Source organism: Bos indicus, chromosome 9 (genome assembly GCF_029378745.1).
Source record: "Bos indicus isolate NIAB-ARS_2022 breed Sahiwal x Tharparkar chromosome 9, NIAB-ARS_B.indTharparkar_mat_pri_1.0, whole genome shotgun sequence".
In the NCBI taxonomy this organism is placed as follows: domain Eukaryota; kingdom Metazoa; phylum Chordata; class Mammalia; order Artiodactyla; family Bovidae; genus Bos; species Bos indicus.
In genome coordinates this window covers 21857582-21884009 of record NC_091768.1, presented here as the reverse complement: position 1 = coordinate 21884009, position 26428 = coordinate 21857582, and the positions used below count along the sequence as shown (strand labels likewise).

The 26428-nt window shown below is 39.3% G+C and overlaps 1 long non-coding RNA gene and 1 other non-coding gene across 4 annotated transcripts in view; one reads left to right on the top strand and one right to left on the bottom strand.

The window, feature by feature from the left end:
* Positions 1-26428, bottom strand: part of LOC139184883 (uncharacterized) — a 219029-nt gene that overhangs the window by 135358 nt on the left and 57243 nt on the right. For all 3 annotated transcript variants that reach the window (XR_011568381.1, XR_011568380.1, XR_011568379.1), the window contains exon 3: positions 18727-18806. This is a non-coding gene — a long non-coding RNA (uncharacterized lncRNA). The remainder of the gene's footprint in view (positions 1-18726; positions 18807-26428) is intronic.
* Positions 21475-21600, top strand: LOC139185030 (U6atac minor spliceosomal RNA). Its single transcript, XR_011568622.1, has one exon. It is a non-coding gene; the product is annotated as a U6atac minor spliceosomal RNA (small nuclear RNA).

Below are 26428 nucleotides of genomic sequence, written 5' to 3'. Positions count from 1 at the left end.
GTGTTAGATCCCTGGGTCAGGAAGATCCCCTGGAGACGGGCATGGCATCCCACTCCAGTATTCTTGCCTGGAGAATCCCATGGACAGAGAAGCCTGGTGTGCAACAGTCCATGGGGTCAAAAAGAGTCAGACATGACTGAAGTGACTTAGCATGCACACTCATGCATGCAATAAATAATTGTTTACTCAATCAGAAAATGAAACTTGTGTTCTGCATAGAATGTTATTTCTCACCTTTCTGCGTTTTAATATGGTCTTCCTTCTCCTGGGCTACATGACCCCCCCTTCTCTACCTAATCTGGGCTTCAAAATTTAGGACAAACACTTATTCTGAACTGAGTTTACAGCATAGCAGAGTGCATCACTGTGGTGCTTCTTCCCTGCGCTTTGAAATTCAGTGGCTATTGATTTAGTAATCCCATCAATAAGAGCTAACCTTTAGAAAGCACTGTGCAAAGTGTATTCAAAAGCATAATTTCATTTAATGTTCACAAGAGTCATATGGGGCTTTTAAACACTAGGCTCGCTCCTCAGTCCCACCTGAGAGTAGACACAGCCAAACATCTGGAGATGAATCCTAGGCGATAGGACTTTAAAGAACGCCCCCTCCCTTATTTAAATATACAGTCGACATTGAGATTGCAAATCACTGAGTCAGAGGGTCCACATCTATGGTACAACACATAAGACTTCTCCTGTTTGAATTAGCTCTTACAACCCAAAAGAGACTTAAAAATAGTTCAAAAAGTTTTCCTCTATTCTTGGTCTCTCTCCTTCATTTCCTTGCAATGTTCCCAGCCTTCTACAGTATTCAGCTCTTTCCTACAGTTTAGGATCCTCTTCCTCCACCTGCTTTCTAGACGAAATCACTTTCTGTCCCCTCTCAGTTCCTTCCAGATGCTTCCCCTATTACCACCAAATTCACCAAAACAAAACAAAAAATAAAGTTGTTCTCAAATTAGCCGTCCAGAAGCCTCAGCTCATGTCCACACCAGTAGCGTTATCACCTGTTCAAAGACAGTGAGCCCTCTGAGTGAAAGGTGTGGGCATGTCCTCATTTTATCTTCAGTTATAAACATTCAACAAATGAGAGCAAATTAGTGGCTCAGTGATAAGGCTGGATGACACAGGGGTTTGTACATTGTATTGAAGATCTTGGAATTCCTTTGAGCAGTGTCTTGGAGAGGATCTAAACTAGAGTTACAGCTTCAGAAGAGCATTTGCAAACAATAAGAGGGGCTGCAGTTGGACTGAAGACATTAAGGGTTAGGAGACTACTGGAGACAAAGATTGGAGTTGTGAGGTAGAGGAGAAAATATTTTAGAAATGGAACCCATAAGGCAACTTAAACTGATGCAGCTTTCCACTCCTCCATGTTGTTGTCTTTGTCCATGAGGTGATTAGATGTCACTAAATAGAGGAACTTATGTATTTTAAAAGGGGTTGTGGGGAATTCCCTGGAGGTCCAGTGGTTACGACTTTATACTCCCACACTGAGGGCCTGAATTTTGTCCCTGGTGGGGGAACTAGCATCCCACAAGCTGTGCAGTGCAGCCAGAAAAAGGAGTGGGGGGTGGTAAAAGATTTTTAACACCTACTTAGCATAATTTAATCATTTCTGAACCTTGTTTCCTTTATAAATTAAACATAAGTTTGACTCTTAAACAAAGAATGGGAATGGGGCACCAAAGGTAATTAAATACAAACTTTTCTGGTTTTCTTCTTTTAATCAACATGGGTTTCTGATGTAAGTGCTCAACAAACATAAAAATGTTTTATATCCAACAGTGAGAGGTTTTAAATCAACTGGAAGCAAGAACAAAAAAAAAAGAAAGCAAGTCTTAAGTCTTCCTTCAGTTCATTGCTTTGTGTATAGCACTGCTTGTGTTCATTATAAGTTCTTATAAGTCATTAAACCAATTGGAACCGAAGGTTATAATGTGGTGGAAGTTCCAGAAGCTCACATCCACCCAACCTCCTAGCACTCAAGACTCTTGGTGTTCTCCAAGACCATTCTATATAAGGGACCCATGCAAGCCATGGATAGGGCAGCCATATGCTGTCATGAGCCTAGTACAGTTCCAACTGATGCTTATGCAGCTGCTGCTAAGTCGCTTCAGTTGTGTCCGACTCTGTGCGATGCCATAGACAGCAGCCCACCCAGGCTCCCCCGTCCCTGGGATTCTCCAGGCAAGAACACTGGAGTGGGTTGCCATTTCCTTCTCCAATGCATGAAAGTGAAAAGTGAAAGTGAAGTCGCTCAGTCGTGTCCGATTCTCAGTGACCCCATGGACTGCAGACTACCAGGCTCCTCCATCCATGGGATTTTCCAGGCAAGAGTACCGGAGTGGGTTGCTGTTGCCTTTTCTAACTGATGCTTATAATCTGGGCCTAATCTTAATCTAACCCCTTTCACTTTCAAAAGTGTCCTGATTGAGACTGTAAATTACTTGATCATTCTAACTGTGAAGGACAAAGCACATATTTTTGTTGTAAAGGTAGCTGTTTCTCCAATATAAGACTTTTTCACTTTTTCTTTCCTTCCTGACTCTGAGTAACTGACCTGGGTGAATGGCAGCATCCTGAACTTCCATGAATTGGGGCTGGGAGTAACCAGGGGAAAGGAGTGGGAGTGGGCTGGGGAGGGAAGGGAAGATTGGAGGCTTCTCAAACCTCCATATAGATGAAAGGAGTGGAAGAAGAAGCAAATGGGCTTTGCTATGGACACCAGTGGATCAGGGAAAAAATACTGATGAAAAATAGGATAGGTATTCATCTGGACACCCCAACTTTAATATCTCATTGGCAAACTGAGTTAGAAACTGCCTTGGAAAACTCCATCATATCAATGATAAAAGACAGGGACCAGTGACATGTATAAAGGCAAGAAATCAAGGGACTGGAAAGCCCTGTTGAGTAGATACAAGTGTGATTAGAGGCGGGAAACTCCAGCATCCGGGTCAGAGGGTGACTTTCGTCCTCATGCCTCTGGAGCTGATGATCATGCCATACTGAATAAACTGAATAACCTCTGTGTGTCTTGCTTTTCCAAGCTGGGAAATAAGAAGTATCAAAAGTGACTACATTCCCGATAAAGATATTGCTTTATTTTACGAGTAGAAATCTTCTGGATTTCTTCTTTCTAATCTAAAGCTTCTATAAGGAGGAAGCAAATCTGTGTCCCTGATTGTATTTGTGAAGCCTTTTCTTAGACTAGGTTATTGCTGGCTAGACTGAAACTTATTACTGCTTGTCAAAAAGAAACCCCCAAATTGTGTTGTATGCATTTTGACCTTAAAAGCCACAATTTTGATTTAGATGACATATGTACATCCATACAAAATGAATGGAGTTAATGTTTATTTTTGTGGTTTTGTGAATTTATCCATGTAAGAAAAAAATAGTCTTATTAGACTCTTGAAAGTAGAAGTCTAGATTCATTTTGAGTTACATAAACACAGACCTAACATTTGAGGAACTAACTGCTCTCAAAGCCAGAAGTCAGCAAAATAAATAAATAAATATTATTTTTTAAAAGACAAGCATAATAGGCTTCTGCAATCAGTCTTGCATGGAATGCCAGTGCTTATGGTCAAAGTTGAGCATTTTAAAAAATGTAAAATATAGATGTTCTTTTTGACTTTATTTTCTAGTGCTATATCTTCTTACTCCTGTTATCCCCCAAGGAAGTGCCTCTTGGTCAAAATCTTTGCTACTTAAAGTGAGTTTCCAAGTCAGCAACATGGATACCACCTGTGAGCTTGCTAGAAATGAAGAATCTCAGGGACTTCCCTGGTTGTCCGTGGTTAAAACTCTGAGATTCCACTGTAGGGGGCAGGAGTTAGATCCCTGGTTGGGAAACTAAGATCTCCCTGCTGTGTCACACAGCCAAAAAAAAAAAAAGAATCTCAGACCCCACCCCAGAGCTACTGGATCAGAATTTGCCTTTTAACAAACTCTCTGGGTGATTTTCATGCATTCGAGTTTGAAAAGCACTGGATTAGAGAACACCTGGCTAGAAATAGCATAGATCATAAAACTAAATTAGTCAAATAGAAGAGTGAGTGGAATTAAAATGCCCTATGCTGGTGGTGTCTGAAAAAAAAAATTATATTAATCCTCAGAGGGTTCTTTTCTTTCCCTGTGTGCACACTGATGTCCACCTCTGTCTTCTCTTACTACTTGTTTATAGTGTCTTTCTCTTTCATATTATGTATGGTGGTTGCATGTAATTGTGTTTAACTTCATAATTGCTATTACTTAGCAAAATTTCAAACTTCCTCTAAAATTACTTCACTCCCAACCCTACAATATACTCTATTTACACAGCTTATATCTGTTTCCTTTTCTGCGAGACTCCCACCATGAAAAGCAGACATAATATGAAATAGAATACCGGTTTGGCTTGAGAATGTACTGATTCTGGGAGTGGAGCCAAGGACCAGTGCCAACCAGAATTAGATGAATGATACTAGGGGTAAAGCAAGACTCAGGATCTTCATTAGTAGAAGGTGGGACTTATTTTAGTTATGGATCTGAATTCTGCTTCAGCAGAATTCTCACCCATTATGGATGGGTAAGAATGTTCATTTTGGAGGCTGAAATATGGCATACTCTTGGCTCCTAATGCTTTCCGGAAGCACCACGAATAAAAGGAGATGCTTCAGTTCAGTTCAGTCGCTCAGTCGTGTCCGACTCTTTGCGACCCCATGAATCGCAGCATGCCAGGCCTCCCTGTCCATCACCAACTCCTGGAGTTCACTCAGACTCACGTCCATCGAGTCAGTGATGCCATCCAGCCATTTCATCCTCTGTCCTCCCCTTCTCCTCCTGCCCCCAATCCCTCCCAGCATTAGAGTCTTTTCCAATGAGTCAACTCTTCGCATGAGGTGGCCAAAGTACTGGAGTTTCAGCTTTAGCATCATTCCTTCCAAAGAAATCCCAAGGCTGATCTCCTTCAGAATGGACTGGTTGGACGGGTGAGAATGTTCATTTTGGAGGCTGAAATATGGCATACTCTAGGCTCATAATGCTTTCTGGAAGCACCATGAATAAAAGGAGATGCTTAGGAACTACTTTTTCTTTTCTGTGATGTTTCCACTAATAAATTATAAAGCTTCTTCCCAAATAAGATTAAAATAAAGGAAATGTACTCATCTTGAATGAGGAAGATAGAGCGATGAAATAGTATAGTTAGAAGGTAGAACGAACAAAAGCTTTAGAATAAAACAGACATCCTAGATAGAGTTCAAATCCCACATCTACCATCTATGAACTGTAAACATAACCAAATCACTTGACTTCTCTGAATTTCAGATTTCTCACCTATAAAATTAAGAATTGTTTTAGAGAAGCAAATGAAATGATGTCTTTTTGGTCTTCAGGCTAGGTCCCCTCATTTAATCACTTGGTGAATATTAAAATATCATTCTATTGTGATATTAGATAGATATTCTAATATCTAATTAAATAGATATTCTATCTAATTCAATTGTGAATCAGTGGGCAGGATTATTTTACATGATTCACTAAATAACTTGAGAGAGAGTACCACTGTGATTGAAAATCGAATGAGTGAGTGTGATCTGCATATCACAGTATTATAAACAGATTCATGAGTATTATTTGTGCAGATTACACTACTGTGCTGAGGGAACAAGGCTGATAAGTTGGAATAGATGTGAAAGTCAGTATGATTTCGGAGTTACTCTGCAGCCTCCCAAAGGAGGGAACCACAGTTGTCTTCAAATGTTTTCCAGCATTTAGGAGGTACCCTTTCTTTCTACTCTGTTACTTTTGAAGACTATGCAGGAAGTAATTCTAAAAAGGAAAATGTTTCTAAAAATGTTTCTGTATGGTTTTATTTTCTATGAATATCATAATCATCTCATACATCAGCATTACTTCAATATTTAAGTATTTATAGTATTTGTAGTGCCAGATATTATGTTAGGTGCCAGGTGTACAGGAATCAATAAAACCACCAGCCAATAAGTAAATATATAATTTAAAAATTTTGGTAAGGGCATTCAAAGGAGAGAGAAGGTTTTATAACAGGGTAGTTGCTTCTTCACCTTAGGGTTTCTACCTGGAAATAAAGCAATCAACTTTTCCCCTTCCTTTTTTTCCCCTTTACATATTTATTTTGAGTGTCTACTTCTGCTTTGTAAATTCATGGCATTTTTAGAATTTTCTTTGTGTTTGGGATGTTAAATTTTATTTGGCTTCCTTAATTCTATTAAATCTGTTTAAAATTTTGCCTCTATAATTTGATTCTACTTATTTGATTCCTTATTTACAATGTATGGACTTCTTTTTTGTGAGAATGGAGGAAGCTCCATTTTGGAGAATGGAGGAATAACTGACTTTTAGCTATTTTGTCCATATTGGGCTTCCTGGTGGCTTAGATGGTAAAGAATCTGCCTGCGATGCAGGAGACCTGGGTTAGGAAGATCCCCTGGAGAAAGGAATAGCAACCTACTCTAGCATTCTTGCCTGGAGAATTCCATGGACAGAAGAGCCTGACAGGCTGCAGTTCATGTGGTCGGGAAGAGTTGGACATGACTGAGGGACTAACATTTTCAGTTTCAGATTAGGTCTAGATATTTTGCTAATACTCAGAAAATGGGGAAGGAGTGCAGGCGGTGGCGGTCTAGTTACTAACTCGTGTCCAACTCTTTGACCCCCTTGACTGTAACCTGCCAGGCTCCTCTGTCCATGGGATCTTGCAAGATTTTGCAGGCAGATTCTTTACTGACTGAGCCACCAGGGAAGCCTAGGACTGTAGGACCAGAATCTAAAAACAAAGAGGATTTTTGTTTTGATTACAGCTAGCCTGACCCCATTCACCTGCTTAACCAAGGTAAATATTTCAACTCTCCTGAGAGGACTATATGGAGATGGCAGAAAACACGGTGGTAAATTGATGACCCAGTTGTTCATGCCTCTCTACATCCACCCTGTTTGCAAAGTGACTTCACAGACTCCCATTAAAAGGTGGACTTCATTTCTCTGTTTCCTGAATCTGAGCTAGATTGTGACTTGCCACAGTCAACACACCAAGGAGGAAGTGTTTATGCCACTTTTGAGCCTAGGCCTTATGTTAATCTTGTCCAGATGGTATGAAAATGATTTGGGGCTATCCTGTTGGTAGATGAAGACATTCAGCCCAATTACTCCTATCACTCCAGCCCACAGCCAGACCACAGCCTGAAATGTGCGAGACACCATCCTGGACCAGCAAAGTCCCATCGACACCCCAGCTGATTGTGGATGCTTTGTGAGGCCAGCCAAACCTGAATCAGGTGATGAGAATGTAGATTCATAAGCAATAAAAACAAACAAACTCATGATTTTAAGCTTCTGAGTTTGAGGCAGCTTATTACTAATTTCATATATTCTCATTTGAATGATTCCATTGTTTACTTAAGGTGATACCCATTTTTCCTTTTCACCATCTACTTTCAGTAACTTCCTGCCATGGTAAAATAATTTTTCTCTTTTTTCACCCTTTGGTTCATAAGAAAATTTGAAGGCAGTGGTGTGCTGGTAAATGTTTCACAACAAAGCTGTTAGGAATAAAAGACGTGTGTGTGTGTGTGTGTGTGTAAATATGTATGTACATATATGTAAGTGTGTATATATATGTTTATTATAAATTTATTAATTACATAAGTTTATTATGGAGCCTGGTGGGCTGCCATCTATGGGGTCACACAGAGCCAGACACAACTGAAGTGACTTAGCAGCAGCAGCATTATACATTTTACATATATAAGGGCTTCCCTAGTGACTCAGCGGTAAAGAATCTGCCTGCAATAAAGGAAACGCAGGAGACACAGGTTCGATCTCTGGGTTGGGAAGATCCCCTGGAGGACAGCACGGCAACCCACTCCAGTATTATTGCCTGGAGAAGCCCATGGACAGAGGAGTCTGGCAGGCTACAGTCCACAGGATCACAAAGAGTCGGACATGACTCAAGTGACAGAACACACATACACGCATAAATGTATACTTGCAGAACTAAGCTCATTATCTTCTGCAATGCTGACAAAAGCTTTAAGGGTTTACATATATAAAGAAATGTAAAAAGGAATTCATAGAAAACAATTTATAAATAATAGTAAAATGAGCAATGATCTTTTGTCGGTTTCACATATCCAATTGATTCCCACAGAGTGCTTCTATTAGTTTTTGTAGAACTCTTCTATGTAATTCAACCATGATTTGATAAAATTACATTTCAACCTGGTACCTCTTTTCCAATAAATGTTTTGTTATGAACTCTGATATATGATTTATCTTTGAACTAGATGCAACACTTGTATAACAGCTATATTCATTAAATTGAAACCTCTTATCTTTGGTGCTTGATACAACACACTGTGAAGCATAATTTGCATTATTAACATTTTCTCCATTACTTTTAGCCTAAACAGTCAATAAACAATAAATCAAGGCCTGATTCGGAGTATTAGCTACTCTCTGTGGTGAAACATTGCTATTTTGACCATCTTCAAGCTACCGCCATGACATCCCTGGAATGGAATTGGGAAGAGATGCACGCCCTCCCATAGCATGCCCACCATGTTGCTACAATGGAGTTACATAACTGCAAAGGCATAGATAATACTCAAGTAGAATAAAATAAGTGGGATGTGATGTTTTGAGTATTTATGACCTTTATTTTTGATACAATTTATTGAATTCTAAGTTTATAAAATCTGATTTTTAATGATAGGTAGGTTTAACAACTGACTTTCTAAATTCCTGAAATATTAACAATTAAATAAGCTGGCTCCAGCACACCCCTGCTGAAAGATGTTAAAAACACCTGAAGGTTATAGTTATAAAAATAACAGCTCCCATACATTTAGTGCTCACTAGATCCCAGGTATTGTTCTATGTACTTTAGATTCACAATCTTATGTATTCCTCACAATGTCTCTGAGGTAGGTATTGTTATTATTTGTATCTAAGGTACAGATGGAGAAATGGAACCAAAAGAATTTATTTAAGTTCATAAAAGTACAAACTACCTTTCCTAAAGAGAGAGATATTTTGTCACAAATATATTATGACCATAAAGATGAAATCAATATTCAGATGAGACTCAGAATTCAGTAATGAGAAAAATAGCTTTACTGGAGGTATGAATACAGATATAAGGCTGTTTAATAGAGGGAGGCATACATGGTGCCTGGCAAAGAAGAATGAGAGCTTGCTGATGTCCCAGCTGAGATGAGAATGACTGGTTATGATAAGAAGATATTACCGGCAACAAGGGGTGTGCACTTCAGGGTATATACTTGGAGGGGTAAGTTGTTTGGTGTGATTGGAGTGGAGGTAAGTATAAGTAAGTGATAGTAGTGGAGATAGGAAATTAATGTGGAGCAGAAAAATTGAAGAAAAGGTTCTTTTGTCATCAAGAGTTTTTTGTTTTTTAATTAATTTATTTTTAATTGAAGGATATTGCTTTACAGATTTTTGTTGTTTTCTGTCAAACAGATGTGATGGGGAGGGAGATGGGAAGGAGGTTCAAAAGGGAGGGAATATATGTATATCTATGACTGATTGTGTTGGTTCATAAAAAAAGTAAGAGTTCCAGAAAAACATCTACTTCTGCTTTATTGACTACGCCAAAGCCTTTGACTGTGTGGATCACAACAAACTGTGGAAAATTCTTCAAGAGATGGAAATACCAGACCACCTGATTTGCCTCCTAAGAAAACTGTATGCAGGTCAAGAAGCAACAATTAGAATTGGACATGGAACAACAGGCTGGTTCCAAATTGGGAAAGGAGTACGTCTAGGCTATATATTGTCACCCTGCTTATTTAACTTATATGCAGAGTACATCATGTGAAATGTTGGGCTGGATGAAGTGCAAGCTGGAATCAAGATTCCTGGGAGAAATATTGATAACCTCAGATATGCAGATGACACCACCCTTATGGCAGAAAATGAAGAAGAACTAAAGAGCCTCTTGATGAAAGTGAAAGAGGAGAGTGAAAAAGTTGGCTTAAAGCTCAACACTCAGAAAGCTGAGATCATGGCATCCAGTCCCATCACTTCATGGCAAATAGATGGGGAAACAGTGGAAACAGTGTCAGACTTTATTTTTCTGGGCTCCAAAATCACTGCGGATGGTGATTGCAGCCATGAAATTAAAAGATGCTTGCTCCTTGGAAGGAAAGTTATGACTAACCTAGACAGCATATTAAAAAGCAGAGACATTACTTTGTCAACAAAGGTCCATCTAGTCAAGGCTATGGTTTTTCCAGTAGTCGTGTATGGATGTGAGAGTTGGACTATAAAGAAAGCTGAGCACTGAAGAATTGATGTTTTTGAACTGTGGTGTTGGAGAAGACTCTTGAGACTCCCTTGGATTGCAAGGAGATCCCACCCATTCGTCCTAAAGGAAATCAGTCCTGAATATTCATTGGAAGGACTGGTGTTGAAGCTTAAGCTTCAATACTTTGGCCACCTGATGTGAAGAACTGACTCTTGGAAAAGACCCTGATGCTGGGAAAGATTGAGCGTGGGAGGAAAGGGGGACGACAGAGTATGAGATGGTTGGATGGCATCAATGACTCAATGGACATGAGTTTGAGTAAACTCTGGGAGTTGGTGATGGACAGGGAGGCCCGGCATGCTTCAGTCCATGGGGTGCAAAGAGTCAGACATGACTGAGTGACTGAACTTAACTGAACATTTAAGTCAGTAGACTATAAGTAAAGTAGACTGGCCTTCATGATAACAATAAGAATGGGTCTTGTCCAATTAGTTGAAGGTCTTAAGAAAAAGACAGACTTATCCCAAGGGAGAGGGAATTCTGCCAACAAACTGCCTTCATATTTGAACTGAAACTCTAGCCTGGTCTCCAGTCTGCTGTCCTACTGCTATGATCTGAATGTTTGTGAACTCCTCAAATTCTTATATTGATATCTTAATCCCCAAAGATGAAGGTATTAGGAAGTGGGTACTTTGGGAGGTGCTTAACTCATGAGGGTGGAGCCCTTATGGATGGTGTTAGTGCCTTATAAAAGAAGCCCCACACAGAGATGTGGATGGACCTAGAGTCATCATACAGAGTGAAGTCAGAAGGAGAACAAATATCATATAATATCATTTATGTGTGGAATCTAGAAAAACGTTACAGCTGACTTTATTTGCAAAGCAGAAATAAAGACACAGACAGAACACAAACATGGATACCAAGGGGTGGGTAAGGGGATAGATGAATTGGGATATTGAGACTGATATACATGCACTATTGATCAGTTCAGTTCAGTTCAGTTCAGTCGCTCAGTCATGTCTGACTCTTTGCAACCCCATGAATTGCGGCATGCCAGGCCTCCCTGTCCATCACCGACTCCTGGAGTTCACTCAAACTCATATCCATTGGGTTAGTGATGCCATCCAGCCATCTCATTCTCTGTCGTCCCCTTCTCCTCCTGCCCCCAATTCCTCCCAGCATCAGAGTCTTTTCCAATGAGTCAGCTCTTCACATGAAGTGGCCAAAGTACTGGAGTTTCAGCTTTAGCATCATTCCTTCCAAAGAAATCCCAGGGCTGATCTCCTTCAGAATGGAGAGAAGACTCTCAAGAGTCTTCTCCAACACAGTTCAAAAGCATCAATTCTTTGGCGCTCAGCTTTCTTCACAGTCCAACTCTCACATCCATACATGACTACTGGAAAAACCATACCCTTGACTAGATGGACCTTTGTGTGATACTATGTATAAAATAGATAACTAATGAGAACCTACTATATAGCACAGGGGACTCTACTTAACGCTCTGTGGTGACCTAAATGGGAAGAAAATGCAAAGAGGGCATATATGTATTTGTATACACAATTCACTTTGCTGTACAGCAGAAACTAACACAACATTGTAAAGCAACTATACTCCAATAAAAAATTAAAAAACAAAAGAAGCCCAACCCAGATTACTAGCCCTCTCTACTCTGTGAGGACACAGTAAGAAGATACCTGCTATGAACCAGGAAGAGGCCTTCATAAGAATACATCCACACTGGTACCTTAATCTTGGACTTCCCAGCCTCTAAAACCACAAGAAACACATTTCTGTTGTTTATACATTACCTAGTATGTGACATTTTGTTACAGCAACTTAAATGAACTAAAATGCTTACTCTTCAGATGTTGGACATGCCAGCCTCAACAACTGCATGAGCAAATTTCTTAAAAATAGATCTCTCTTTCTCTATCCATCCACCCCTCCCCACATTCTACTGATTCTATTTTCCTGGAGAACCCTAAAACAATAGGCAGTGGGAGCCAGTATAGAAAATTAGGAACAGGGACTTCCTTGGCAGTCCAGTAGCTAAGACCTCATGCTCTCAATGTAGGGGGCTTAAGCTTGACCGCTGGTTGGGGAACTAGATTCTACATGCTGCAAATAACACCCAGTGGAGCCAAATAAATAAATAAATATTTTAAAAAGAAAATATTATGGACAGACAAGTAAACTTTTGAGGTAAGAATTAAAAAGTAAAGAAGCTCCAGGTGGCCATAATTTAACAGAAATAAAGTCACTGCAATTGAGGAAACTGAGGAGAGTACATTATTGGTTGGGCCATTGTTCAGAAGCTATAACGTACAGACTAGAAAAGAGAAAATGGTAAGTTTGTGTCCTGAGACTGTGTTATGTGACTTGGAGAAGTTGACAAGGAAAATGGAGACAGATGGAAATCTAGATGATGTGACCTCACATACAAGAGGGATTTTCAGCGATGGTGATGGATCAGTGGTCTGGAAGGAGCTTGGTGATTTCAAAAAGATGCACATTTTAGGCAAATTGCCCTACCTGGCAACTCAGGCTGGTTGTGAGCCCTCATTTTCCATTCCTGAACTCATGTTGGGTGAAGTCTTGCAATTTTCAGCCGAGCGCTGACAGTCACTTCCGCCCAGGGAGCTCCCGTCCAGGTTGGATGATGCCTCAGACACAGGATTCTTGTATTTTAGTCTCAGAATTCCCTGACCCGGAGTGCACCTCTTCCCAATGACTCCCAGGCCCACAGTGGAGCACGATTCCACACATCCTACAACAAGAGGTATATCATCAAGACCACCACGAGTGAAGATGTGGCTAAAATGCACAACATCCTGAAGAAATACCACCAGAGAGAAGAAATCCAGCTCCACCCACCAGAACACCAACACAAGCTTCCCTAACCAAGAAACCTTCCAAGCCACCTGAACAAACCCACACACAGCAAGGAAACTCCACAATAAAGAGAACTCCACAAACTGCCAGAATACAGAAAGGACACCCCAAACTCAGCAGTATAAACAAGATGAAGAGACAGAGGAATACCCAGCAGGTAGAGGAACAGGACAAATGCCCACCAAACCAAACAAAAGAGGAAGAGATAGGGAATCTACCTGATAAAGAATTCTGAATAATGATAGTGAAAATGATCCAAAATCTTGAAATCAAAATGGAATCACAGATAAATAGCCTGGAGACAAGGATTGAGAAGATGCAAGAAAGGTTTAACAAGGACCTAGAAGAAATAAAAAAGAGTCAATATATAATGAATAATGCAATAAATGAGATCAAAAACACTCTGGAGGCAACAAATAGAATAACAGAGGCAGAAGATAAGATTAGTGAATTAGAAGATAGAATGGTAGAAATAAATGAATCAGAGAGGAAAAAAGAAAAACGAATTAAAAGAAATGAGAACAATCTCAGAGACCTCCAGGACAATATTAAACGCTACAACATTTGAATCATAGGAGTCCCAGAAGAAGAAGACAAAAAGAATGATCATGAGAAAATACTTGAGGAGATAATAGTTGAAAACTTCCCTAAAATGGGGAAGGAAATAATCACTGAAGTCCAAGAAACCCAGAGAGTCCCAAACAGGATAAACCCAAGGTGAAACACCCCAAGACACATATTAATCAAATTAACAAAGATCAAACACAAAGAACAAATATTAAAAGCAGCAAGGGAAAAACAACAAATATCACACAAGGGAATTCCCATAAGGATAACAGCTGATCTTTCAATAGAAACTGGACCAAGAAGAAATAGAAAATCTTAACAGACCCATCACAAGCACGGAAATTGAAACTGTAATCAGAAATCTTCCAGCAAACAAAAGCCCAGGTCCAGACAGCTTCACAGATGAATTCTACCAAAAATTTAGAGAAGAGCTAACATCTATCCTACTCAAACTCTTCCAGAAAATTGCAGAGGAAGGTAAACTTCCAAACTCGTTCAATGAGGCCACCATCACCCTAATACCAAAACCTGACAAAGATGCCACAAAAAAAGAAAACTACAGGCCAATATCACTGATGAACATAGATGCAAAATTCCTTAACAAAATTCTATCAATCAGAATCCAACAAGACATTAAAAAGATCATACGCCATGACCAAGTGGGCTTTATCCCAGGGATGCAAGGATTCTTCAATATCCGCAAATCAATCAATGTAATACACTACATTAACAAATTGAAAAATAAAAGCCATATGATTATCTCAATAGATGCCGAGAAAGCCTTTGACAAAACTCAACATCCATTTATGATAAAAACTCTCCAGAAAGCAGGAATAGAAGGAACATACCTCAACATAATAAAAGCTATATATGACAAACCCATAGCAAACATTATCCTCAATGGTGAAAAACTGAAAGTATTTCCCCTAAAGTCAGGAAAAAAACAAGGGTGCCCACTTTTACCATTACTATTCAACATAGTTTTGGAAGTTTTGGTCACAGCAATCAGAGCAGAAAAAGAAATAAAAGGAATCCAAATTGGAAAACCCTAAAGACTCCACCAGAAAATTACTAGAGCTAATCAATGAATATAGTAAAGTTGCAGGATATAAAATCAACACACAGAAATCCCTTGCATTCCTATACACTAATAATGAGAAAATAGAAAGAGAAATTAAGGAAACAATTAAATTCACCATTGTAAAGAAAAGAATAAAATACTTAGGAATATATCTACCTAAAGAAACTAAAGACCTATATATAGAAAACTATAAAACACTGGTGAAAGAAATCAAAGAGGACACTAATAGATGGAGAAATATACCACGTTCATGGATCGGAAGAATCAATATAGTGAAAATGAGTATACTACCCAAAGCAATTTATAGATTCAATTCAATCCCTATCAAGCTATCAACAGTATTCTTCACAGAGCTAAAACAAATAATTTCACAATTTGTATGGAAATACAAAAAACCTCGAATAGCCAAAGCAATCTTGACAAAAAAGAATGGAACTGGAGGAATCAACCTTCCTGACTTCAGACTCTACTGCAAAGCCACAGTCATCAAGACAGTATGGTACTGGCACAAAGACAGAAATATAGATCAATGGAACAAAATAGAAAGCCCAGAGATAACCCACACACCTATGGACACCTTATCTTAGACAAAGGCAGCAAGAATATACAATGGAGAAAAGACAATCGCTTTAACAAGTGGTGCTGGGAAAACTGGTCAACCACTTGCAAAAGAATGAAACTAGAACACTTTCTAACACCATACACAAAAATAAACTCAAAATGGATTAAAGATCTAAACGTTAAGACCAGAAACTATAAAACTCCTAGAGGAGAACATAGGCAAAACACTCTCTGACATACATCACAGCAGGATCCTCTATGACCCACCTCCCAGAATATTGGAAATAAAAGCAAAAATAAACAAATGGGACCTAATTAAACTTAAAAGCTTCTGCACAACAAAGGAAACTATAAGCAAGGTGAAAAGACAGCCTTCAGAATGGGAGAAAATAATAGCAAATGAAGCAACTGACAAACAACTAATCTCAAAAACATACAAGCAACTCCTACAGCTCAATTCCAGAAAAATAAACAACCCAATCAAAAAATGGGCCAAAGAACTAAACAGACATTTCTCCAAAGAAGACATACAGATGGCTAACAAACACATGAAAAGATGCCCAACATCACTCATTATTAGAGAAATGCAAATCAAAACCACAATGAGGTACCATTTCACGCCAGTCAGAATGGCTGTTATCCAAAAGTCTACAAGCAATAAATGCTGGAGAGGGTGTGGAGAAAAGGGAACCCTCTTACACTGTTGGTGGGAATGCAAACTAGTATAGCCACTATGGAGAACAGTGTGGAGATTCCTTAAAAAACTGGAAATAGAACTGCCTTATGACCCAGCAATCCTACTGCTGGGCATACACACTGAGGAAACCAGAATTGAAAGAGACACGTGTACCCCAATGTTCATCACAGCACTGTTTATAATAGCCAGGACATGGAAGCAACCTAGGTGTCCATCAGCAGATGAATGGATAAGCAAGCAGTGGTACATATACACAATGGAGTATTACTCAGCCATTAAAAAGAATGCATTTGAATCAGTTCTAACGAGGTGGATGAAACTGGAGCCTATTATACAGAGTGAAGTAAGCCAGAAAGAAAAACACCAATACAGTATACTAACACATATATATGGAATTTAGAAAGATGGTAACGATAACCCTGTATGTGAGACAGCAAAAGAGTCACAGATGTATAGAACAGTCTTTTGGACTCTGTGGGAGAGGGAGAGGGTGGGATGATTTGGGAGAATGGCATTGAAACATGTATAATATCATATATGAAACGAGTCACCAGTCCAGGTTTGATGCATGATACTGGATGCCTGGGGTTGGTGCACTGGGATGACCCAGAGGGATGGTACCTGGGAGGGAGGAGGGAGGAGGGTTCAGGATGGGGAACACATGTATACCTGTGGTGGATTCATGTTGATATATGGCAAAACCAATACAATGTTGTAAAGTTAAAAAATAAAATAAAATGTAAAAAAGATGCACATTTTAGAAACTGAATATGGAAGAGAATGTTACCTTATTAAGAGAGATTGCAAGGGAACTGATACCAATGGCCACAAATTTGCCTATTTATTGGAGCAGCTCCAGAATTTAATATAGAGTAGGTTCAATGGCAACAAAATGGCTGGAAGGTAAACAGTGGAGTGATCTGGAAGCTGAATTTGCATAACAAGCAGTGTTTTTACTTCATATGTATGTTTTATGTCAATATGAATAGCAAAGCTTTCTAAAGATGCTTATATCCACACTGCTTAAATTTGAGAAAGCATCAACCTTCTAGAGATTAGTATATTGCTGGAGCTACAGAAGCACTGATGGAAATCCCTGGGATCAACTGCCCATTCCCATCAACTCCTTGGTATCACTGAAAACAGATGTGACTGCCTTTGCCTTGATGTGTGATGGGTGATAAGAAATGGTGTGGATGGTACAACCTCCTGGCCACTTTAGCTTCTTCTGACCCTTTGCATAGTTCTGGTTTCTAGTGACTGAACTTGCCAGAAGTTTTTAGAGCCTGAGAGCTACTCAAAGCAAGGGTATGGGTTTGCTTTAGCATCCTTAAAATTGACCTTTTGGGTTGTTTTCAAGTTCCTTTCACATCTCAGCTTCTTTTAGTCTAAAGCTCTTTTTTAACAATAGTTTCAATTTGCTTTGAAAGAAGTGGTGACAAAAATATTCTGGGAACTCCAGGACACCTGATGCTATGACTCAGTCCCTAGTGTTAAACTATCTTTTTCACTGGCTTTGGAGGGGTGATTAGCCCTGAATGAGAGATATCATCGAAGTGTTGTCCATTATGGGGGGTGTATCCCAGAAGATCATATTTAAAAACCCTTCTAATTAATTCATATATCACTGTTGTGAATTACTAAAATAAGACCCAAGAGTCTGCTGTAAGAAATTCAGCAAATCAATCAACATATAATTGCTGAGCTCCTATACAAGGTTTCTATAAATGTTGTGAAGAATAAAAAGATCTGTTAGGATCCTTATTCAGACTAATAGGGGAGGAAAAGAATGACATATGAAGAAGCAAAAATAAATAAATACACAAATAATAAAAATAAATAAACATATCAAGCAGCATATGACAATTATTGTTAAGAAACTGAAGAGATGGTTATGGGTTGTGGACTTGGGAATTGCCCGAGAGAATGTGAGAACTGAGAAATTGAAGTATAGGTAGGAATTAAATAAGGTTAGCTAAAGGAGGAGGGCATGGATGAGGGCATGATTATATAAAGTACACAAAGAGAGTTTAGCTCTAGAGTTAATGTAATGAAGTTTGAACTTTATCCTGTCTAAACTGGAAACCCGTTGAAAAGTTAGTATGTAGAAAGAAATATGGAAGTGAGAGTTTAGGCATATCAGGCAAATGGTGGAGTGACTAATATAGTTGCAGTTAGGATATTCTTGCCAAATATCCTGAATTTGATGTTTGGCTCTGCCATTTGTAAGCTGAATGACTTTTGACCAGTTACTCATATCTCTAAAGCTGAATTTCTTATCCAAAAAAAATTTTTAAGGGATAATAATAGCATCTTTCTCATCATGTTTTTATAAAGGGTAAAACACTTGGCACAGTGTCTGGACCAGAGAAAGTGACAATATAAATAATGACCATCATTACATTGCTGGCAAGAAACTTTTGAAAACAAATGATGGAAGTGGAGAAAAAACTGAATGGAAGGAAAAATGAAGAGCTGGCAAGACTAGTCTGGATGCAGGAAGTAAAAGAGAATGCCATATCAAAGTGGATTCTGGGTTTGGGGCCTGAGAAAACAGGAGGTACCACTAGTATTCATGAAAAATAATGCTAGTAGGAGGGATGCAAGTAACTTCTTCACTGTACTCACTGTCTCTGGAGAGGGACTGGAATTCTCCCCAAGACCACGTCAGACATAGGCATGGCTGCATAATCATCTCAGGAACTGGACTGGAACAGAAAATTGAGACTTTAAGGACTATGAAGGAGGATCATGTGTTGGAAGACATGGTAGAATAATAGGTGAAGAATGAGAAAGAGAAATAATAGAAACACAGACACTAGAATTAAGTATGAATAAAGGAACTGAGGAGCTTTCCAGGGGGCTCAGTGGGTGAAGAATCTACTTGCAATGCAGGAGACATGGGTTCGATCTCTGAACCAAGAAGATCCCCTGGAGCAGGGCATGGCAACCCACTCCAGTATTACTGCCTGGAGAATCCTATGGACAGAGGAGCCTGGGGGGCTACAGTCTGTCTGTTAGTTGCTCAGTCATGCCGGACTCTTTACGACCCCATGGACTGCAGCCCACCAGGCTCCTCGGTCCATGGGATTTTCCAGGCAAGGATACTGGAGTGGTTTGCCATTTCCTTTTCCAGGGCTACAGTCTATAGGACTGTAAAGAGTCAGACACGACTGAAGCAACTGAATACACACTCACGCAAAGGAACCAGGCACCAGGAGGAAACTTAAACCTAGAACTGGAACTGAAATTGAATAACAGATCAGGATTATTTCCTAAGGCAAAACCTTTGCTCTTGTTTTTTTCTTTTAAAAGAACTTATCAATTTTTAGTAAATATTCAATGTATTGTGAAACATTTATAAAATATGTATAGGTATAAGAAATATCATAGTCAGAGAAGCAGCCAGGTTTTATGGAGTTTTTAGGGCATTCTTTAAATAAAAGAAGACACAACCAAGAACACAAAATTTGATACAAAATTGTTTTAGACAAGGACTTTCCTGGTGGTCCAATGGCTAAGGCTTCATGCTCCCAATGCAGGGGGAGCTGGGTTCGATCCCTAGACAGGGAACTAGATCCCACATGCCACAACTAAAAAGAATAAGAGATTCTGTGTGCTGCAATTAATATCTGGTGCAGCCAAATAAATATATTTTTTAAAGTATTATATATAAATAGATATAATTAGAAGTAAAAAGGGCACTTCTTCAAAATTAAAAAAATAATTCACAATAAATCACAGAATTTTAAAAAGCACAGTGTTACAAATCCAGAAAAACATATTTATTTAGTGGTTTATTTTTGCTTTATTTTTAGTTGTGTGATGGAGAAATGCATCCCATAACTCCTCCATCATTAAGGGTTTAACTAAAGAGTTTGCTCTAGCTCTGGGTGTGATTTTGATGAGAGACGATTGTGAGGAAAAGAATGAGGAGGCAATGGTAGGAGGTGGGGCAGCCCTCAGATTGCTTCCTTTCAGTGCCAATCAAACAACACAACTTGGCACTGTGGCTGAGATTTAGCCTGAACCGTGCAATGCTTCTGCCTAGAAATCCATCCCCTTCAGAGTTAGTCAAGCCATGCTTTTGTATTTGCCCACCATGCTGAATTGTGATGTACAGTGAGATGAAGAAGCATGGGTGGGGAGTAGAGGAAGGAGGGAAAAATTAGGGGTGGGGGGGAGGTGGTCACAGGGTGGAATCTTTAATGATAAAACCTTTCCTTCTGGAAGTCCCAAATAGATAGCAGTGAAAACAGATAGATTTTGTAACCAGAATGTATTTATGTATATTTTGGTAATTTAAAGATAGGGCTTCCCAGGTGGTGCTGGTGGTAAAGAATCCAGCTGCCAATGCAAGAGATATAAGAGACATGGGGTGCGATTCCTAGGTTGGGAAGATCCCCTGGAGAAGGGCATGGCAACCGACTCTAGTTCTTACCTGGAGAATCCCATGGAGCCCAGTGGGCTATAGTCCCTAGAGTTGAAAAGAGTTGGACACAACTGAAGCAACTTAGCATGCACACAGGTAATTTAAAATGATAAATAAATGTATCTATTTATCGATTTGTCCATATATACAATGGAATACTACTCAGCCACAAAAAAGAGTGAAATTTTTGCCATTTGCAGCAACATGGATGGACCCGGAGGCATTATGCTGGGTGAAATAAATCAGACAGAGAACAACAAATGCTGTATTCACTTGCATGTGGAATCTAAGAAATACAACAAACTAATGAATATAAAACAAAAGATGCAGACCCACAGATATAGAGAACAAACTAGTGGTTACCAGTGGAGAGCAAGATTATGCAATAGAGAGGTGGGGGAGTGGGAGGCACAAACTATTGTGTGTAAGACAGGCTAACAGGAAGTATTGTATGACACAGGGAATATAGCCAGTATTTTATAATAACTATAAATTAAGTATGACCTTTAAAACTGTGAATCACTATATTATACAGTATATCATACTTTGCATTGATCAATTTTTTTTGTGAAAAGAAACAAAGGAATACACACACACACAGAGATGCCCACATAAAACCATGTGGAAAGATATACATGAGGCTATTTTTTAAGTTACACTAGGGGAGTAGGTTTGGTATGGGAAAATGAGAAAGTTTTTACTTTTTTACTTAAGCCAGCTGTTTTACTCTTTACTATTTACAATGAATATCTATTTTATTGAAACAAAATTTTAAGACTATATATATAGTATATACTATATATAACCAGACACATGTAGAGTAGTGGCTAAGACCAGTTAAGCTGGAGAAACTATCAGGTATTCTCTTCTTGTAGCATCGTTATCAGCTGCTCAGGGAAGAATATTCTATTTCATCATAACTTATGATAAACTTACCATGAAATGTGTTGTATGAAAGGAGAGAATGTTGGCACTCCCCTTGATAAGGATGGAAGAGACTCTCAGACCTAACAATATGCGTACGGTTAAGGCATTGCCACCTACTTTGTGGCATCTAACCACTGTTGGGCTCCCCTGGTGGCTCAGCTGGTAAAGAATCTACCTGCAATGTGGGAGACCTGGGTTCTATCCTTGGGCTGGGGAGATCCCCTGAAGAAGGGATCTTGTATGTATGTGAGAGTTGGACTGTGAAGAAGGCTGAGCACTGAAGAATTGATGCTTTTGATCTGTGGTGTTGGAGAAGTTTCTTGAGAGTTCTCTGGACTGCAAGGAGATCCAACCAGTTCATCCTAAAGGAGATTAGTCCTGAGTGTTCATTGGAAGGACTGATGTTGAAGCTGAAACTCCAATACTCTGGCCACCTGATGTGAAGAGCTGACTCATTTGAAAAGACCCTGATGCTGGGAAAGATTGAGGGCAGTAGGAGAAGGGAACAACAGAGGATGAGATGATTGGATGGCATCGCCAACTCAATGGACATGAGTTTGGGTAGGCTGCAGGAGTTGGTGATGGACAGGGAGGCCTGGTGTGCTATGGTTTATGGGGTCGTAAAGAGTTGGACACGACTGAGTGACTGAACTGAACTGAACCCACTCCAGTATTCTGGCCTGGAGAATTCCATGGACTGTATAGTCCATGGGTTTGCAAAGAGTCAGACACAACTGAGTGACTTTCACTTTTACTTCTGTGAACTAAAACTTTAGATTAAAAATCAAAACAAAACCTGGGCAAAGAATCTGTTCTACTTCTTGTCATTTAGATCATCAATTATACAGTAGTTAAATCCCAGCAATTGGCATCATATTAATCAGATCACGATGGCTAGCTTTTTCTTATCTTTTACTCTCTCGTTTTCTGATTTCTTTTCCAGTTCTTATTTAGCCCTAATTATTTGATAGCTTTTTCAATGAGCAACATTGAAATCTCCAGTCTTATTGAAAATGAATTATACTATGAAACAGTCAGAACAGTGATATTACAATGCTCCTCTTTATATATTTAAAGATTTTCTGAACAATATTAACTATAGCCTGTAACTTTAAGTCACATGTAGTCAGTCCTGAAAATGGAGATGTGCAAGTGGGTTCTAGATAATAATTCAGAGTGCTGAATGGTGCTAAAAATTTCCCGAGGGGTCAAAAAGCTCTCTTTGGGTTATTAGGGAAAGAAAACGGACTATTGTATGCACAAGGGATTTGGGAATGAAAGGTACTATAGAAATAATAGGACTAATTGTTATTACTTTATTAATTGTTATTCTGTTTTGATTTATTGCTTTCTATTTCAAGTCTTCAAAGATTTCAATTTTATAGAATTTTATGTAATTTCTTTTCTTAAAATCTTCACTTAATATCAATGATATTTTTCACCCCACTTCCTCTGATAGTTCAGTGCTTAGAAACCATATGACATTATAAGACAATAAAAATAATTTTCTGAGGTAAAATTTACTTTAAAGACAATGGTATGGCTTATAGTATACCTACCATTTTTGTGTTAGATGAAGAAAAATATATAACACATGTAGACAGACATGCTGCTGCAGCTTAGTTGCTCAGTCGTGTCTTACTCTGTGTGACCGCATGGACTACAGCCCACCAGGCTCCTCTGTCCATGGAATTCTCTAGGCAAGAATACTGGAGTGGGTTGCCTTGCCCTCCTCATAGACAGACACATATATTTATATAAATAAAAGCTTATTTTTAAATTTGACTACAAAGTAATGTATCCTCATGATGGGTAATTTGGAAAACAAACAAAAGTATAAGTAAGAAAATATTTTAAACATTTCTAAATATATCAATTAAACAAGTCCTTAATAGTTCAGTATATTTTCTTCCAATTTTTTCTTTTAAATATTTGTGTACACACATGAACATTCCATATCTTTTCAAAATTGGGATCATATTCTTTTTTTAGGGGAGGGGAATGCCATGTCCCATGACTTTCAGGATCTTAGCTCCCCAACCAAGGATTGAACCTAGACCTGGACAGTGAAAGCTCTGAGTTCTAACCACTGGACTGCCAGGGGATTTCTGAGGTCATATTCTAGCTATCATTTTATACCTATTCTTTAAACCCATTCTGAGCATTTTTTTTTTCATGAGATTAAGCATTATTTGTAAAAAATATGTTTAATGAACATATAATAGTCATCACATGGCTGTATTAAAATATCTATAAACATTTCATATTGTGTCAGTTGAGGTTCTGAAAGGAAGCAGGTGACCCAGTCAACTGATGCACTGGCTAGAATTAATAAAGGGATGCTTTGCAAGTGAGAGTTCAGGGCCAGGGACACCAAGAAGGGATGGCAAAGTACCCAGGAGCCATGCCACACAAGCCTGAAGAGGGAGAGGGAAGCATGGTTACCAGGATCTGAAGAGCTGCAGCCATCAGAAAGGGTCTCCAGATAGAAGCTTTGGTGGAGAACTCAGCTGCTCCCAACCCCAGCCTGGCAGGGGCTTGTGAAGTCAGTGCTCCAATTTCTCTCTGTTTCTACCTTCCAATCTCATGCTTCTGCTTACCACTGACCAAACCCAACCAGAAATCAAAGAGCAAGAGAATCAGCTGATGTTGAGAACAGAGACCTCGGTCACTGCCCCGGGACAAGAGTGGGAAAAGGTGGACAATATATCTGAACTGGCAAATATTCAGCATACTTATAGTTTTCAGTGTTCCCCCATCCCCACCTTTTCACTATTAGAGCAATAGACAGAAAGAAAGTCAGGTTGCTAAGTAGTGTCCAACTCTTTGCAACCCCATGGACTGTAGCCTACCAGGCTCCTCCATCCATGGAATTTTCCAGGCAAGAGTACTGGAGTGGGTTGCCATTTCCTCCTCCAGGGGATCTTTCTGACCCAGGAATTGAACCCAGATTTCCCACTTTGCAGGCAGACATTTTACCATCTGAGCCACCAGGGAAGCCAGAGCTTAGAGCAATAAGGCTGTGAGAAATACATTTGCAGGCTTGTTCTTCAGTTCTTTTAGATAAGTATCCTGAGAATGATCCATCAGACTGCCCTATCGATAATATGATAATGGAAAAGTAAATTTGAATCAGGCATCCCATGCATGACTAAAATCATGTCACCTAATCAAGAATCAATTGTCCTTGTTTTGCTCCATGCTGCTGCTGCTGCTAAGTCGCTTCAGTCGTGTCCAGCTCTGTGCGAACCCATAGATGGCAGCCCACCAGGCTTCCCCATCCCTGGGATTCTCCAGGCAAGAACACTGGAGTGAGTTGCCATTTCCTTCTCCAGTGCATGAAAGTGAAAAGTGAAAGTGAAGTCGCTCAGTCGTGTCCGACTCTTAGCGACCCCATGGACTGCAGCCTACCAGGCTCCTCCGCCCAAGGAATTTTCCAGACAAGAGTACTGGAGTGGGGTGCCATTGCCTTCTCTGGTTTTGCTCCATAGCTGATATTAATAGGACTCACAGCATAGGATTTTTTGGTTTCCTATGTAGGCGCACATCCCATGCTGCCAAACCCAAGTGGCATCTTATATTAGCAAAATGAGGCAAAGTCACAGACCACTGACCTCAAACCATCCATTTCAGAACTCTCTATTTCTGCCATTCAACAGAAAACAAGACAAAACCTCCAGGACAACAAAGGGAAGAACTCAGAGTTTTATATCTGTCCCTCATTGTTATTTTTCCTAAAAGGAACTCACTCCCTCCTCGAAGATATCTTCCCAACCCAGGGATCGAACCCAGGTCTCCCTCATTGCAGGCAGATTATTTACTGTATGAGCCATCAGGGAAGCCTAAAAGGAACTCAACATGTAGTTTTAAAGGAAGCCAGATTGCTGGAGAACATTTTAATCTTTATAGCATGGGTTTTTAAAGTGTGGTTGGATTTGGCCTTGCAAGTAGCTTATTCAGCATGTCCGATTCTTTGCAACTCCATGGACTGTAGCCCACTAGGCTCCCCTGTCCATAGGATTTCCCAGGCAAGAATACTGAAGTGAGTTGCCATTTCTTCCTCCAGGGGATCTTCCTGACCCAGGAATATAACCCACATGTCTTGCATCTTCTGTATTGACAGGCAGATTCTTTACTACTGCACCAGCTGGGTAGTTACCCCAATAACTTACTAACAACAACTCAGTTTTATCCAGACATACTAAGAAAGAAGCACATTAAAATGATGACTCAGCCATTCCCTTTTTATAGAATGTTGAATATGGTGGGGATCAAATCCCCTGCAGTTGCATGAAATGCTATTAGCATGAATTTTTATGATCTCTTCTGAAAAACCTTCTGATAGAAAAAATACTATATCAAATTGTCTCTTTCACCATAGGAGAGAAAACCATTTTAACTAAATAAGAGAATATTCTTGTCTTTCCTAATCCATCAAAACAGCTAAGTGCAAGGGACAATTTCTTACCAAGGATTTGAGAAGATGGCAGCATGAAACTTTCACATCCCTCCTGATATATTACCAGGTTTGTGAGCACTGGGAAACTTTTTCTTCCTTAATTTCCTCTCAAGAAGTTCTTTAAAAGGCTGTATACAAATGGGAAGTCTCGAAGATCATTTTGTATATTGTACCTCAAAAAATCAGTACAGTGACAGTGTAGCACTCAGAAACTTGGTGATTTGATTCTCTTATTTTAACTTTTGGAGCTGCTATAACAAAATCACACCAATATTCATGGACAAAATTCAATTTTTATAACAAACCTCTTTATAGAATCAACAGTGTAAGAATCCAGACAAGTTTTATATGGATTTCACATGGGAAATCTGATTTCCTTTCTTTTTCCTTATAAAAATGAATCCTAGTCCCAGTTTGATCCAGTAAATATAATTACTGAGAACTTTACAATGTATTACATGCTTTATGTAAATTTCAATGCTTTTATTTGTATTTTATATACTTAGGGTAAT